The 15,335-nt window shown below is 41.4% G+C and overlaps 1 protein-coding gene across 3 annotated transcripts in view; it reads right to left on the minus strand.

The window, feature by feature from the left end:
- The window catches only part of LOC109433651 (uncharacterized), a 93,693-nt gene extending 82,178 nt beyond the window's left edge, over nucleotides 1-11,515 (minus strand). For 2 of the 3 annotated variants that reach the window (XM_029876808.2, XM_062844202.1), the window contains exon 1: nucleotides 11,224-11,515. The gene's annotated coding sequence lies outside the window, so the exon portion shown is untranslated. The remainder of the gene's footprint in view (nucleotides 1-11,223) is intronic. The other variant, XM_029876809.2, reaches the window with a different exon arrangement.
- Between the last annotated feature and the right edge of the window lie 3,820 nt (nucleotides 11,516-15,335).

A 15,335-nucleotide genomic window follows, 5' to 3' on the forward strand; every position in this document is an offset into this window, starting at 1 on the left:
GATAAAGAACGCATCGTGAAATGTGTATCGTCCACCGACCGACGCCTACTACGTGCACGACCGGCGACAGGGTTATAGAGCTGCTGTACGGCGGTCGCCGTAGTGCGATATGATTTGTTTGTGCACTTATCAGTGTGTTTGCACTTTCCATGGCGTGCTTGGGCTGGGAGGTAGGGTGACCAACGCGAGGCGTAGAACATGATGAGCGAGAAACGCTGCTGTTTGACTTTGACTCGTGGTGTGTGCGGTAACTTCAATGCGCGTGGAAGCGACAAACAAAACAAGTACCGAAGTCGAAGTACCACGCAATGTGACTGACCTTCGACGAAATGTACGATCATGTGCCCTCGCTTGCTTGGTCGTACGTCGGTCGCGCTGTGTGTGACGGGCGAGGTTTACCTGCGCGGGTGGTTCGTCGGACGGAAGACACCACTTCAAATATTATTGTATCTACAAAGAGCGAGCGGTTTTTATCTGGTCCGCCCGGTCGGTGTGTGTGGTGCATTGCCTACCACTGACTGCTGGCTGGCTGCTGTCTTTTCTTATCGGGTGACTTCGGGTGTCGTTTTTTTTACGGCTTTGATGTGTGCCTTCTTACGACTATTTAGTGTACGGCTGCGACTACAGCTACCTCATATAAGAAGAATGAAGTTGTTACACACGTAGCACCTTTGCGAGAGGAACGGAAGGTGCTGATAGATAAAGCCGAAGAAAGGCGGCTAATGACGACGATAAAACGCAATTCGGACTCGTTCCTATGGGTGGTACCTCCAAAGGCGACGAAGAAGGTTATCTGACTCAATTTATTAGAGCCATTGTCATCCCGTTGCGTTCGTTGGGAGGTGGTTTCTTTTCTGCAGGACCGCACCCATCCATAATATTGAAAAGAAGGCGGCAAAATGTTTTCATTATGGGTGGTTTGTTTGATTTCTTTTCGTTGTGCCTTCCAAAGATTCCAACCTACATGGATTCCAGTTACTGTCAAGAGAAGATTAGTACATAATAGGTGGCGTCAGGTCCAATGAAACGACGAATGAAATAAAATTGATTGAAGGTGCGCCTTTTCTGCGTTAGATGTTGGCGACATAATAATGAGAACCTCTCGAAAAGTTCCTGGACCGACCGGGGATTGAACCGGTAACCCTCAGCATTGTCTTGCTGAATAACCGCGCGTTTACCGCACGGCAAGAACAGAAGAGAAACGATTCCACCGCTTTACGAAACGGCAGCACGAAGAGAATGTGAAGCCCAGGAAAGCATGGATCGAAATGATATGCGGAAGTTGCACGCAACTGTCAACGGTGCGCGTCACAAGACTTTCATTCGTGTAATTTCCGCGAAGAAAATTTGCTGACAGGTGGAATGGGCACTTCATAGATTTGTTCAATGATAACAATGAAGGTGTATCATACATAGCTGATGACAATCAAGCAGGGGAACCACCTTTAAGTGTTTGGATCGTACTACCTTGTTTGTGACCTTACACTGAAAAAATATTTTGTTGCCTTGTACGAAATCGCTCGTCCGGTTTACGAATGCCATTCGTTGTTTTCTGCAACGAAAAGATTCGTAGTGTGCCTGAGTTCGTTTCGTAAAAAAGATCATTCCGACACAATAACACAGATTTTTTCTGTCTCTTTTTTGTCGGACCGACATAAATCATGCTGAAAAAAAAAAATAGCAGGCGTATATCAGCTTGGTTTTTACAGACTCCGAACACGTATCTTCTGGTTGATGCCTACCAGTGCTAGACATCCATCTGTAGGCGCTTGTTGAAACCGTTCGGAAACAACCAGAACGCTTTCTACTCTGATTCAATTTATAAATAACTTTTACTTCCAACTGAGAGCATGCTTCCTTTCCTCTTCTCGCACACGCACCGTCATATGCACATGAAAACAGGTTGCTTTGTTGTCTCTGCGCTCCGCTCAAACATCAGTGATGACTGCAAAGCTTTGTTGCATTCTACGAAGCGAAATTTTCTTTTTACGCATGGTTAGTATAAAACGTTTGACATTTGTTTGTTTTGTTTCATTTTACAAAGTGGGAGCTAAAATCTACGAATGAGCAAGCTTGGCGTCTGTCGGATTCGTGATTTCGTACATGATACAACTCCATTTGTACTGTTTCAGCGTGGTGGTACGAATGGACCGTGCATTTTACGCAAATTGCTTTCAATTTACGAAAACTGGTTTTACGAAGCATATTCGTTGAGCTTTTACGAAAGTATTTTATCAGTGTAGATGGATTAAAGCAAAGTGATGTCTACTGTCTACTGACAGTTGAAGCACAGCGAAGATGTAGAGCATAAAAAAAACTAAAGCAAAAACTAACACATTTTATGTAGTTGAGTAGAATAGAAGACATTCTTAAAAACCATCATAACATAAATATAAAAATTATAAGGTTGATTCACGGTTCTCAAAACCTCTTCGCTGTTGGAAGGACTACAGATACACGTTTCGTCGTTAACTGTGATCTAGTTAGCATTCGGAGCAGTCAAGATATCCCTGACTACGCCCCTGCCTTAGTTACTAGGTACATATATATTGTTATTTTTCCTAACACTTTGCAAAATAACGCAATCTAACGATTATCACCCTTCTCTCTCAAGCAGCAGCAGAAGATAGCAATTTTTTGTTAAATATTTTCATACGGAAACGTTTCCGTATGAAAACAAATCAAAGCTCTTCGGGAGCCGAATAGAGTGGGGATGATCAAACGTCAGATACCCTTATACTGCCGTAATTCTGCAAAGTGACGTAAGCGCCATTCAAAATTTCGATATTTTTTGGTATATTATGTATAATATCTGGTGTAAAAAAACACTGTGGTATTCCTGCTGTATTAGAATACAAGATCTAGTCGTAATCTATCATCTATGGCAGGGTTTCTCAAACTTTTTCAGCTTGCGACCCACTTTTGATTTTTATATAATTTGGCGACCCGCTAGCAGGTTTTTTTTCATAAATATGTTTTTTTTTGCAAATTTGAACCGATTTTTTGAAGCAACGTAACGTAAAGCTCTCAAATAAAACAATGTATGTTTTATTTATTTTTAATTTGATATAGTGGAAATAGATATAGGGTGCCTGTACCAGTTATCGCACTACCTAAGGAAAACTACTTCTACAAAAATAAGAAGAAGACCGACAAATGTCGGCGATATGTCAAATGATAGATTTGTTTTCATACTTTACAGGAAAAATATAAAATCTGAGCCAAACCCACTTTTACTATTTATTACGGCGTGTGCCAATGATAGGAACCCTGTACCAGTTATGGACATACTTTTTAATTTCGGTTCCACTTCGCACTATTTACATGCATTCCTTATGGGATTTGCCATAACTGGTACACTATGGCGAAATAGGGTGCAAGGAAGCCGAAATTTTAAGGAAAATGATTTATTTCTATTATAATTTGAGCAAAATGTGAAATTTGAATGAGTGCAATCATCTTTTATGAACGTGATCGATTGTTCACATATTTTTTCTTGATGATTTGCATCGTTAAAGGTTGAAAATCAACTATGGCGAATTTGAGGTACTATAGCCATAACTGGTACACTGAGCCTAGCGGAAATTAGATATAGTGGAAATTTCATACTTCTGCAGAACTTTAAAATCTACTTTAAAATGAAAGCTCGAGTTCAAAATACTTACAGTGAGTGGGTGAACATCAAGTTAAGTTTTTAGAAAACTTGATGATTTTGTGGCTATATCGGTCTCTTTCTACTCATAGTATAAGGGAGTAGAGATCAAAGTGGATAATGAAATGATAGATATGATAGAACTCGCTAGGTAGCGAACATGTTCGTTCAATACATGGCCTACTTGCCTAATTTCATCTTCTATAAAATTTTCACACTAGTTCGCTACCTAGCGAATTCTATCATATCTATCATTTCATTATCCACTTTGATCTCTACTCCCTTATACTATGAGTAGAAAGAGACCGACGTAGCCACAAAATTATCAAGTTATTAATAGAATACGGTCGATAAATCAGTATATGATAAGTTTTTAGAGTTACTTTGCTGGCTGTCAGATAAATCCTCCGGAAATTTTAAGTCAAATTCATCATTTTATCACATTTTATATCTATTTATTGAAATCACTACCAATTCATATGTTTCGATTTCCGTAAAAGTTCAGATTATAGACAATCAGCTAAATTTTACCAAAGTTTAGCTTTACTAAGGTTCAACAAAGGTAAGGTTTTTTTTTTCAGACTGAGACTCATACCACAACATTTTAAATATAATTGAAGAGTAGCCGAATTTTTTGACATAATTCTGCCGATTCTCCAAGGGAGTGTTTATAATTTAGAAAATGTCTAGCACTATCCTTTGATATAAATAATTAAAGACATTCATTAAACATTCCCTACGACTTCGCGACCCACTAAAAATCAGCCCGCGACCCACCAGTGGGTCGCGACCCATAGTTTGAGAAACGCTGATCTATGGAAAGAAACTTAGAGGATGAGCAAGAATTTTATGCATAATAACCAAAACAATGGGCCAAAAGTATGAATGTCGCTTACTTCACGCTGCAGAATTACGGCAGTATAGGGCACTGCACTGTTTTGATTTTGTATGGGATTTTGACGTTTCTTGGCCTTGTTGTTTACAAAATTTCTGTAAGAGTGGAAGAGAAGGGGAGAATTTCATGCAGTGTCCTATAGTTAGGGTGCCGTTATAGTTACGCGTGCGAGTGAGAGTGCACGTGTGCGAAGCCGCACAGAAGAATATCAACAACAGCAAATCGAAGAATATCAACAACAGCAAATCCACGAAAATCCTTCGGACCCGCACTCCCAACAGCTACGGGTGGCAGGAACGGAGGTAAAGGAACCGGATATGGTGGTGATGCTGTTCGGGACTCTTCCCGAGTCATATGACCCGCTAATAAGGGACAGTACACAAATTACGTCACGCTCTTAGGGGGGAGGGGTGGTTTTGAAGAGCGTGACGACTCATACGAAAAATTATAAGGTTCAATACAAAAAGTGTGACATAGGGGGGAGGGGGGGGGGGGGGTTGAAAATGGTGGATTTTTGCGTGACATAATTTGTGTATCACCCCTAACTGGTCTGGAGAATCTCGGCGATGGCGATTTGATGCTAGACGTAGTGAAGCAACGGCTTCTGGGCGAAGAAGTCAAGCAGCTCGACAGGCATCAAGATGGTACGAATGGGAAGCCGAATACGTTCGTTGGAGAAAAGGGCAGGACTACCTTGAAGAAATTCAACGGCAAGTGTCATAGATGCGGCAAGAAAGGGAACGTTAAAAAATTACGTCCAACATTTGGGGGAGGGGGGGGGGTCTACAAAAGTGTGACACTACGTGTATTAGGTATAGGGAAAATGCGTGACAGAGGGGGGAAGGGGGTCTAGAAATCCCAAAAATTGATGGACGTAATATTTGAATCTTCCCAAAGGGCACATGAAGAAGGACTGCCGGCAGAAGAACCACAGTGAAGCAAATGCGGCTGCTGGATCAAAGAGCAAGGTGGCAAGTTTTATGGCCGGTCGTGCAAGAGACTCTCGACGCCGTGATAGACGACTGGTTTTCAAATTAGATTCCGGGTCATGTGGCCATCTTGTGAACGATGCTGATGTTTTTTCCATGTTGAACAAGTTGTCAAGCCCCGTCATTGCCAACGTGACCAAAGACGGCGAGACCTTGAAAGATCGAAAGAAGGTATCATCGAAGAAGTCAGTAACAGAGGCGTTCAAATGGAGATCAACGATGAATCCTTTGATGGAACGTGGTTGCGTGCGACTCGTGTCTTGGTGAGGATTCACTCGGATGTGTACGAGCCAATCGATCTTCAGGAGTGGGATGATTTCCGCTATTTCGTTTCGTTCATCGATGATTATAGCCATTTCTCTTCTTCTGATGAAGAAGAAGTCTCAAGTTTTTGAACGATTCCGTGAATACGAAGCGATCTCGACATCAGCATTCAAGCATCAAAGTACGGAGTATGGCACGAGCAATCAGAAAAACTGGTACAAAGCAAAAGGAATCCAGATTGAAGTGACGGTTGCGTATTCTCCGCAACAGAATGGAGTGACAGAGTTGTTTAATCGTAAGCTCATAGAAAAAGGTTCGTGCAATGCTTCTCGGCTACCGTAAAGGATATGATGTGAGGCTACGTTGACTGGCGTATACCTGTTAAACTGGAGTCCGACGGCAGCTCTCTCGGTCAATTCAACACCAGCGGAGCTGTGGCTTGACTAGGAGTGAAACCCAACCTGGAGAAACTATGGATTTTCGGATGCATTTTGCGTGGATACCAGGTCAGTTACGAAAGAAGCTAGACGCCAAAAGCTTCGAAGTGGTAACGGTAGGGGAACATCAAGATCCTGAGATGATGGAGGAAGATGGTCGGAACAGCGGAACAGTCTGACGAAACTGACGATGACGAGACGGTAGCATCGGCGCTCCCGTCGCACACACAACACCAAGAGTCCAAGGGACGTTGGAGAAGCGCATCGATCGGGAGCGCACTTTACTGGGTAAGGTACACGATTATTTTGTTGGTTACGGATAAAGTTCTGGTGTGCCATTATCCTCAGATGTACCCGAAACATTTGGCCAAATTACCCGTCGAGATGACCGAGATGAAAGTTCAACTGTAGCAAGTGAGCTGGAGTCGCTGAAGAAAAACGACGTCTCGCAGCTGACGACCTACCCTAGGGAGGTGAAACCACTCAAATCCAAATGGGTGTTTCAGATATAGGAAGATAAAAACGGCAGACCCGGTTCGCTACAAATCTCGAGTTGTGGCGAAAGGATACCTCCAAAAGCAAGGACAGGACGATGAAGAGACCTACGCCCGGTAGCTCGACTGGCTACTATCAGGACCGTTTTGGCAGTTGGTGTACATCGGCGATACTATTTCCATCAGATAGCTGTCCGCACAGCGTTTCTTAACGGCCGTTTAAAGGAAACAATCTGCATGGAGGTTCCGGATGGCGTACCTGCGAAGTCCGGTCAAGTATGTCAATTGCTGAAATCTTTGTACGGCCTAAAGCAATCACCTAGATGTTTGAATGACCGATTTAAAGACACACTCCTCAAGATGGGTTTCAAAAGATCAAGACACGATTGTTGCCTGTATACAAAGCTGGACGATGGAACTGAACTCATCCTGATTTTGTACGTAGATGACCTCTTAGTGGCCAGCCGCAATCTGAAGTTGATCATGGAGCTGGAGAAACGTTTAGCGTCGATGTTCGAGATGTGGGACTGTGGAAAATTGCGACACTTTTTGGGGATGAAGATCTTCTACAATCGCGAAAAAGGAAAACTGCAGTTATCATTTGCTATCCAGTCGGTTATCTCGGGCGATTCCAACACTGGGACTGGGAATTGGACACCGAGACCAGAAAATCGATAAGCGGATATCTGTTTCGAGTTTCTGGATGTACGGTAACCTGGTGCAGTAAGAAGCAGACCACGGTGACAACTTCGTCTAGCGAGGCGAAGTATGTGGAACTCAGCGCAGTAGTTGCCGAATGCTTATGGCTACTAGGAATTCTAGAATATCTACATGAACCTGCCAAACCCGTCACTATATATGAGGACAACAGAAGTAGTATTCACATGACGAAGAATCTGAAGACGCAGCGCACAAAACATATTGACGTCAAGCATCATTTTATGCGTGAGAACGTAACCTCCGGGACTTTGAAGATTGAACCTGTCCAAATACAGGATCAAACAGCAGACATCTTCACAAAGTCCCTGGATTACAACCGATTCAAGACGCTAAGTGCACTGCCATAGTGCCGCGTCAAAGTGAGAGTGGGAGTGCGCGTCCACAGTATTTGCTGTTGTTGATTTTCTTCTTTGCGGCTTCACACACTCGCACTCTCACGCGTAAATATAACGGCGCCCTAAGAATGATAATAGGATCATCAGATTGAGAGGGGGTGTGATCAAGTTAGCATTCAGATCAATCAAGATATCCCTGACTACACCCCTGGCTTAGTTACTAGGTATTGTTATTTTTCCTAACACTTTACTTTGCTATACTGCCCATGATCGCATATACGAAACTGTTTTCGTTAATTCTTATCCCAACGGTATCCCATTCTAAGATTAACAACATCTGTTCGTCACTCAGTCCATCAGTTAAGCAATGTTTCCTTTGGGTGGATAACTCGACAGTATTTACATGGTTGAGATCCGACAGTCGCCGCTATCATCCGTTCGTGGCTTTAGAGTTGACGAGATTCTCAGTCTAACTACCACCATTGATCACGGTATACAATTTCACAAGGTAGGCTAGTTACCTATGAACTTGTCCACGATGACGTCACACGCCAACTGACAGCATGCTGTGAAACGGTAGCTGCGGGCAGTGTTTACTAAAACTACTGCTCACATCTTTCATCCGGCGAGATCCGGTGAACATCCAGTGAACTTACAGTCGCTGGATGTTCATGAATGTCTTTTTTTGTAAACAGTGCCCACAGTTAGAAAAGAAAAGAAGAAGCAATCCAGAGGGAAAAGAAATTTGTGGATAATTCCATGTGAACATCAATTTTGGACGTAAACGACGTCGTTCTTAATCGTCCTATACGCGATCAAATTGATGAGAAGTACTAGATCATTTTGTTCACGCCACCCGAATGCGATGCCGTCATGGTTTCGACTCCCGCATATGGACTTCTCCACGAATTTATGCTGGTTTGCTTACTCTCACAGAAAAATTTACGTTTCAGCAGTGCGGCACCGCTCAAACATCAAAATTTCCTGTGAGAGCAAGCAGGGCAGCATAAATTCGTGGAGAAGTTCATTGTACCATTGTTTGGGGAACCCAATTGATGTTGGCTGTTGTAGGAAATCTACAAAAAACTTTCTAAGACAAATTTTCAGAATTTCAAAAACTCATGTATTAGTTTACACGGTAAAAATTCTGCACGCTGGATGTAAGGGAAAAATCCCTTAACTATTCAACGTCCCAATCAACATGATTAGAAATTCTTTTCCCTTTAAATCGCAATGCTCTCAGTTTTGATTTGAGAACCAAAACAAACCCACCGAAGAAATTAACTGAAAATCACTTCGATTTGCACTAATGTACAAAGCAATACAATCCAAAGTGAAAAACTGTTGATTCGGTAATGACTGTTTTGGGCATGAAAGTAAATAAAAATGACAGGTGTTAGAAAGTGTTTCGCTTTGATTCGCACCTCATTATCAGATGTGAAGTAGTGTAGTGGTAAAGCAGAGAAGACTGTGACTCTCAAGGTCCTGGTATCGAATCTTGGTGTTGCGGGGGTGAGCTTTTTTGTTTTTTATTTTGAAATCAAAAGTGCACTTCCAGTAAAACTGAAGAGGCATTGGATGTTCTTTTTCAAATGATATTTAGATGATAACAAACTGTTTGGACAGTAGTGCGAATTCAAGTGCCAAACTGTTCATATCAGAGTGCAGATTTTTTACCGTGTAGTTTTAAATCAAACTGTTCTAGACTAAAGCTTCCTAAAGCTATCTGCTAAAAAATCTGCGGATTTCCTCTACACTACTGCCGTGAATCGCAAGTTAGTCCCATCTGCATTTTGGGCAAAAATGAGTTAATGGCTGTTTTCGATCTTTCTTCGGATGATCTTTCAGCTGCGTGAATAAAAATATATAGTTTGTTCAGTAAAATTGGAAAACAACGCCAAGTCAAATTCAGTAACAAATTTTGAAAACGACGTATAATCAATGCTACACCATTGATTATACGTCGTTTTCAAAATTTATTACTGAATTGTCCCATAATGAAATGTAATCGCAAGTGAGTCCCATTACAAACTAGTGTACCCTCCAGTACAAAACCTAACACTGTTTTAGCCAGTTTTATATTTTTCACTGTTACGTTTTGACGTTCGAAACAATGTGTGAAAGTTCCATGATGATCGCAGAAGTTTTCAATTCATGGCGATTTTTTTGAAGTATCACATAGAAATCGAATTTGAAAACTTCTGAGTCCATTTTCTCAATATCTACTTTTACAGATGGGACTGACTTGCGATTCACGGCAGACTATCTCTAGGAAGTTTTTCAGAAATTCTTGTAATCGTTCTGAAATTTCTGAAGCCGTTTCTCATTGAATATTTTTGGTACGGCTTTCAACTAATTAATTAAAGATTTTTTTTCAACATTATCAATACAAAGAAATTAGAAATTAGAAGAAAAAAGTCTTAACTCCAGAATTCCCTGAGATTTATAGGATTTTCCCAAGTGAAATACAATCTTCTGATAATTAACGGTTTTTCCATTTTTTTATTTCAAATTACTAAATCTTGTTTGATGTTCTCAAACAAAGGGATTTTGTATTGAACCCTGAAATTTGATTAAGCTAACTTTTCCCAGGATTTGCGGCCCGCATTCTCTTTTAAAAACTCATGTTGTGCCTGCAAAGACTGTTGCTGAGGATCAGTGCCCTATGTTAAAGGGGATTATTTTTTTTTTGCAAGTTGCTGAAACAGGGGAATTTCCTCTCTTCAGCGTGAAGATATTTTGTCGGGCAAATTTCCTGAAACTTGGATGTGCAACTCAGTTTGGTGGGGAAAGCTATGAGGACAATTTTGAGTTCAACAGGTTTTGAAAAAAAACTTCCCATGACGCAGAAATCAAGATTCCAAAAATAGTATAATTTTCCATACGTCGTTCAAAACTAAATATTCATGGGAGCATACGATAATCTAGTCGTTTTAGACAAATGTTTCAATTTCTTGTTAATCACTTAGATAACTCTGCAGAGCATTCCCAATTGTTATCAAGGAAAGCACATTTCTTAGAACACTTACTTGCTTACCCTGAATAAGTTCTTTACTTAGAAGGCATGCTTTTTTTTCAACTGTAAAGACAATCACACCTTTACCAGAAAGATAGCAAAAGTTTCGGTAAAACACTTGAAATTTGGTCAGTTATGGTTGCACTAAGTGAGCTGCCTCGAAAACTCCACCGTTTGAATTATAACACAGTTAGTCGATCAACACTTGTTTTCTTCTTAGTAGGTATTCAACAATTTCTTCCGCTGCTTCTGTTCACCTTAGAAGCCCTTGCTTCAAACGAGACTTGTAAAATCACCTTTACTAATGTTCTTCTACACCGTCGTGCCCGCCACTGCCTGTTCCACACACCGCGCACCAACAACAACCCCCACAACTCGCGAATCTTCTTAATCCACTTCAATTGGTCACATTATTACTTACAACAACACACCACTGAATGACACTGACTGGCCCAGCTAGTTGACTGACTATGCCTACCTATGACTAAGTGCTTCTGACCAAAAACCACTCGCCACAACGGAACGTTTCACGTTGTCCGTCCGAACAGGTTGCTCGCTTGATTCGTACTAATCGCAGTCGCAGTCGCAGAGCTAGCCTCGCAGTCGAACGACCGACCGGATATTAAGTTGCGTACGCGCTTCGGTCCGAGTTGTTCGCTTCGCTCTCACCAGCACACCTCGATTCCACTATCACTGACTGACTGGTTGGTCGGCGGCGAAACTAGTGAGATTTATAAAATTTTATGTATACTTACGATACCGCTGCCGCGCCGGCGTTCTCACCTGAGAGCGGAGCCTCCTCGGTAAGGTTCATGGAGCTAATCGACGCGGATCGACGGAGCACAGCCCTTGCTGGATTTGCGAGAGCGGATTTGGCGGAAAAAAATTGCATTCGCCATTGCAAATTACTCCGGTTCATCGAAGGTTTTGGTGTTGGTGTGTGCCATAAGATAGAGTTGAATGCCGACTGTAAACCTGCAGTTGAAAAATAAATAAAAAATATGTGAACATATTTCTTAAACTTTTCAAATAATAACATAGAGTTACGTTCGAGAAAACGGGGCTCAAGGATTTGTACCAACTTTTCTCTCCATACAAATTATATGTAACTCCAACTTCTTCACGAATCATTGTAATTTTTTTAGTTGTCGTAAAAATTTTGTAAAAATACTACTAAAAAGCCTAAGTTCCAATGAATATTTTGATATACTGAAATAGCGCTACCTGGAAGAAGCAGAATTCGAGGAAATGGAACTGCCATGCCGTTCTCAAGTTACACGGAAGTTCTGCGGGAAGGGGGATAAACTCGGGAGCCTCCTACGATGATCGAAAGGTGGAAGCAGCACTTCGATGTGCACCTCAATGGCAATGAGGATATACATACATAGGCACGGGAGACCAAGGCAGCGAAGAAATTGACTACATTATGCGGTAGAGAAGGGTTCTTGGAGGAATCCCTGGAGGAGAAATTCTTGGATAAATTGCTGGAGGAATTCTTGGAGGAGTTCCTGTAGGAATACCTGGGAATATTCTGGAGGAATTCCTGGAAGAATCCCAGGAGAAAATACTGAAAAAATCGCAGAAGGAATTCTAGGGAAAGGGAAGGGGATTTCTGGAAGGGCTCCACCCCATTTCCCCGAACGCCACTACCCCGAATGCCACTTCCTCGAATGGGTCCTTACCTCGAAAGCCATTACCCCGAAAGCCATTTCCCCGAAAGCCACTACCCCGAAACATCCAGAAAAACACCCAAATAGTGTTGGCCGTGGAAGAGTTATTAGAAATTGATGAAGATGGTTACAAGTTTATTCTATTCTAAAACAGACAGATACCTAAAACATACAGATCCTTCCCGTTCATTTGTTATTCATGCAAGCTCACTCGTGAAAGCGATAGAAGTAAATGCAATTAAATTATTAGCTTATTAGGACAAATGTATTTAATTTGTGTGATACTTAGTATGTATAGTCGATGACTGACAACGACTTACGCTGCCTATGATCGCATAATTGTCCCATATGAATAGGAAACCCAGCAAAGATGGGACTGATATGCGATCATGGGCAGTACGTGTCTATTCAATTATTGATTCTGAAGAGCTCGGTAAGCTTAAGGTAAAATAATTATCTATTCGCCCCTAAATAAAGTATTTTATGCAATTCAGTATCATAATTTATATTTTATAAAACTCATTTTGGTATAATAATGGCCAATTTTTCCGAACTGGTTCATTATGCAACTGCAATGAGTTGCATTATGAAAAATAGTTGTATAATGTTCATAATGCAACTAATTTGAGTTGCATTATGAACATTATGCAACTCAAATGGGCTGCATTATGAAAAAATCATTGCATAAAATTTTGTATGAAACTCGTTGCAAAACTCGATTTTTTCAGCACTCTTCGTATTTATCCAACTCGGCAAGCCTCGTTGGATAAATGTACGACTCGTGCTGAAAAAATCAACTTTTTGCAACTCGTTACATAAATAACTATTTTTTTTTCAAAATTTGCTTTAATTGCTGTCTCAATGTTCTATGCGAGTGAGTAAGTAACGAGTAGCATTTTCAGTCTCGTTGGCTTGATAAATAATCAGATTTGTGCTCTTGAAGTTTTGAATAAATTGAAAGGCGGCCATTGTGGCGGCCATCTTTGGTTTCTAACAACCTTGTCCTTAAGAGATTTTCCCTACTTCAAGCAATAGACTGTTTTTTCGAGGCCCACTTTTGGATCGGTCTTATTTTGATCTAGCTGAATGATCATTTAACATAGTGATACTTTGGCCTAATGTCTTTACGGTTTAATGCGCCAGTATCGACAGCCAGTATTTAAAGGGCCTTCGCTGACAGCTATATCTCATACAAGACCAGATCGCATACGTATTATTCATTTATTTTGTTTTAGGGCTATTCTTTCAAATGATATCTTCTGGTATTACAGCTGCCAGTGTTTTATTGTACCATTACTTATTTTAACAAGGCTGCTCTTTCTAGCAGCAGTGATAATACTGTCGGCATCGTACCTGCTTTTTTGTTTTTTTTTTAAGATTCCTATTACAGAACTCTTGGATATCAGCATGTCTTAATTCTGAAATGAAGACCAGTCTGAACCAAAATGTGTCAATTTAGTATTGATAGACTTGAACTGGGAAATGGGACATTTCACATGTTTCCCGGGAAATGTCATATATTATGAATAATTGAGTATTTTATCGCCTGTCTCTGGGATAGTCACGCACTGTGTTAAACTACATTTTGCTAACGTTTTTTTTTTACTTCATTTATTTATTGAAAGTGCGAAAAAATTGAGGAAGTCATAAAAAGGAAACCGATCTTTACCTATAACCTTAATGAAAAAACATATATAAACCATCATCAGAATAACCTGCCAAAAATATGCTTTCGGGGTAATGGCATTCGGGGTAGTGGCCTTTTCGGGGTAATGGCTTTTGGGTAATGGGGTAGAACCCCTGGAGGAGTCCCTGGAGGCATTCCTGGATGAAATCCTAGTAGAATGGCTGGATGAATCCCTGGAGGAATAACACTACACCGTCTTCAACCAAAAGTTGCACAGACTAAACGATAACTAACATGAGACAACGGACAACACACGAAACACCCAGTGGCCCAGGGGAGAATTTTTCGTTTGACGAAAAGTTTTCACCGACTGGAGCGGGAATCGATCCCACACTCAGAGGCTTACGAAACGCCTAGACGACTGACGTCGCTAACCGCACGGCCACGAAGCCCACAATGTCTGAATGCCTGAAGAAATATCCCTGGACAAATACGTGTTGGAATATCTGTAGGAATTCCTGAATCAATCTTTGGAGGAATCCCTGGATGAAGTTTTACATAAATTCTGAGAGGAATTTTTATACGAATAACTGGAGAAAGCCCTGGAGGAATTCGTAGAGGAATCCCTGGAGGAATTCCCGGAGGAATGCCTGAAGCAATCCTTGGAGACATTTCTGAACAAATTCCTGGTGGGATCCCAGGAGAAATTCCTGGCGGAATCTCCGGAGGAACTCCAGCAGAAATCCCCAAAGCAATCCCTGGAGGCATTCTTGGAGGAATCTCTGGAGGAATTCCTGGAGAAATCCCCAGAGGAATTCCTTGAGTATTTACTAGAGGAATCTCTGAAGGAAGAATGCCTGGAAGAGTTCCTCGAGGAATACCTGGCGGAATTCCTGTAGGAGGCTCTGGACCAATTATTGAAGGAATCTCTAGAGGAATGCCTGAAGCAATATCTGGAGGAATCCGTGGAGGAATTCGAGTTGGAATATCTGTAGAAATTCCTGAATCAATTTCTGGAGGAATCCTTGGATGCATAATTACACAAATTCTGGGAGGAATTCCTATACGAACCACTGGAGAAATTCGTAGACGAATCCCTGGATAAATTCCTGGAGGAATCCTTGCAGAAATTTCTGAACAAGTTCCTAGTGGAATCCCAGGAGAAATTCCAGCCGAAATCCCTAAAGTAATCCCTGGAGGCATTCCTGGAGGAATCTCTGGAGAAATCCCTAGAGG

The sequence above is a fragment of the Aedes albopictus genome, chromosome 1 (genome assembly GCF_035046485.1).
Source record: "Aedes albopictus strain Foshan chromosome 1, AalbF5, whole genome shotgun sequence".
Classification (NCBI taxonomy): domain Eukaryota; kingdom Metazoa; phylum Arthropoda; class Insecta; order Diptera; family Culicidae; genus Aedes; species Aedes albopictus.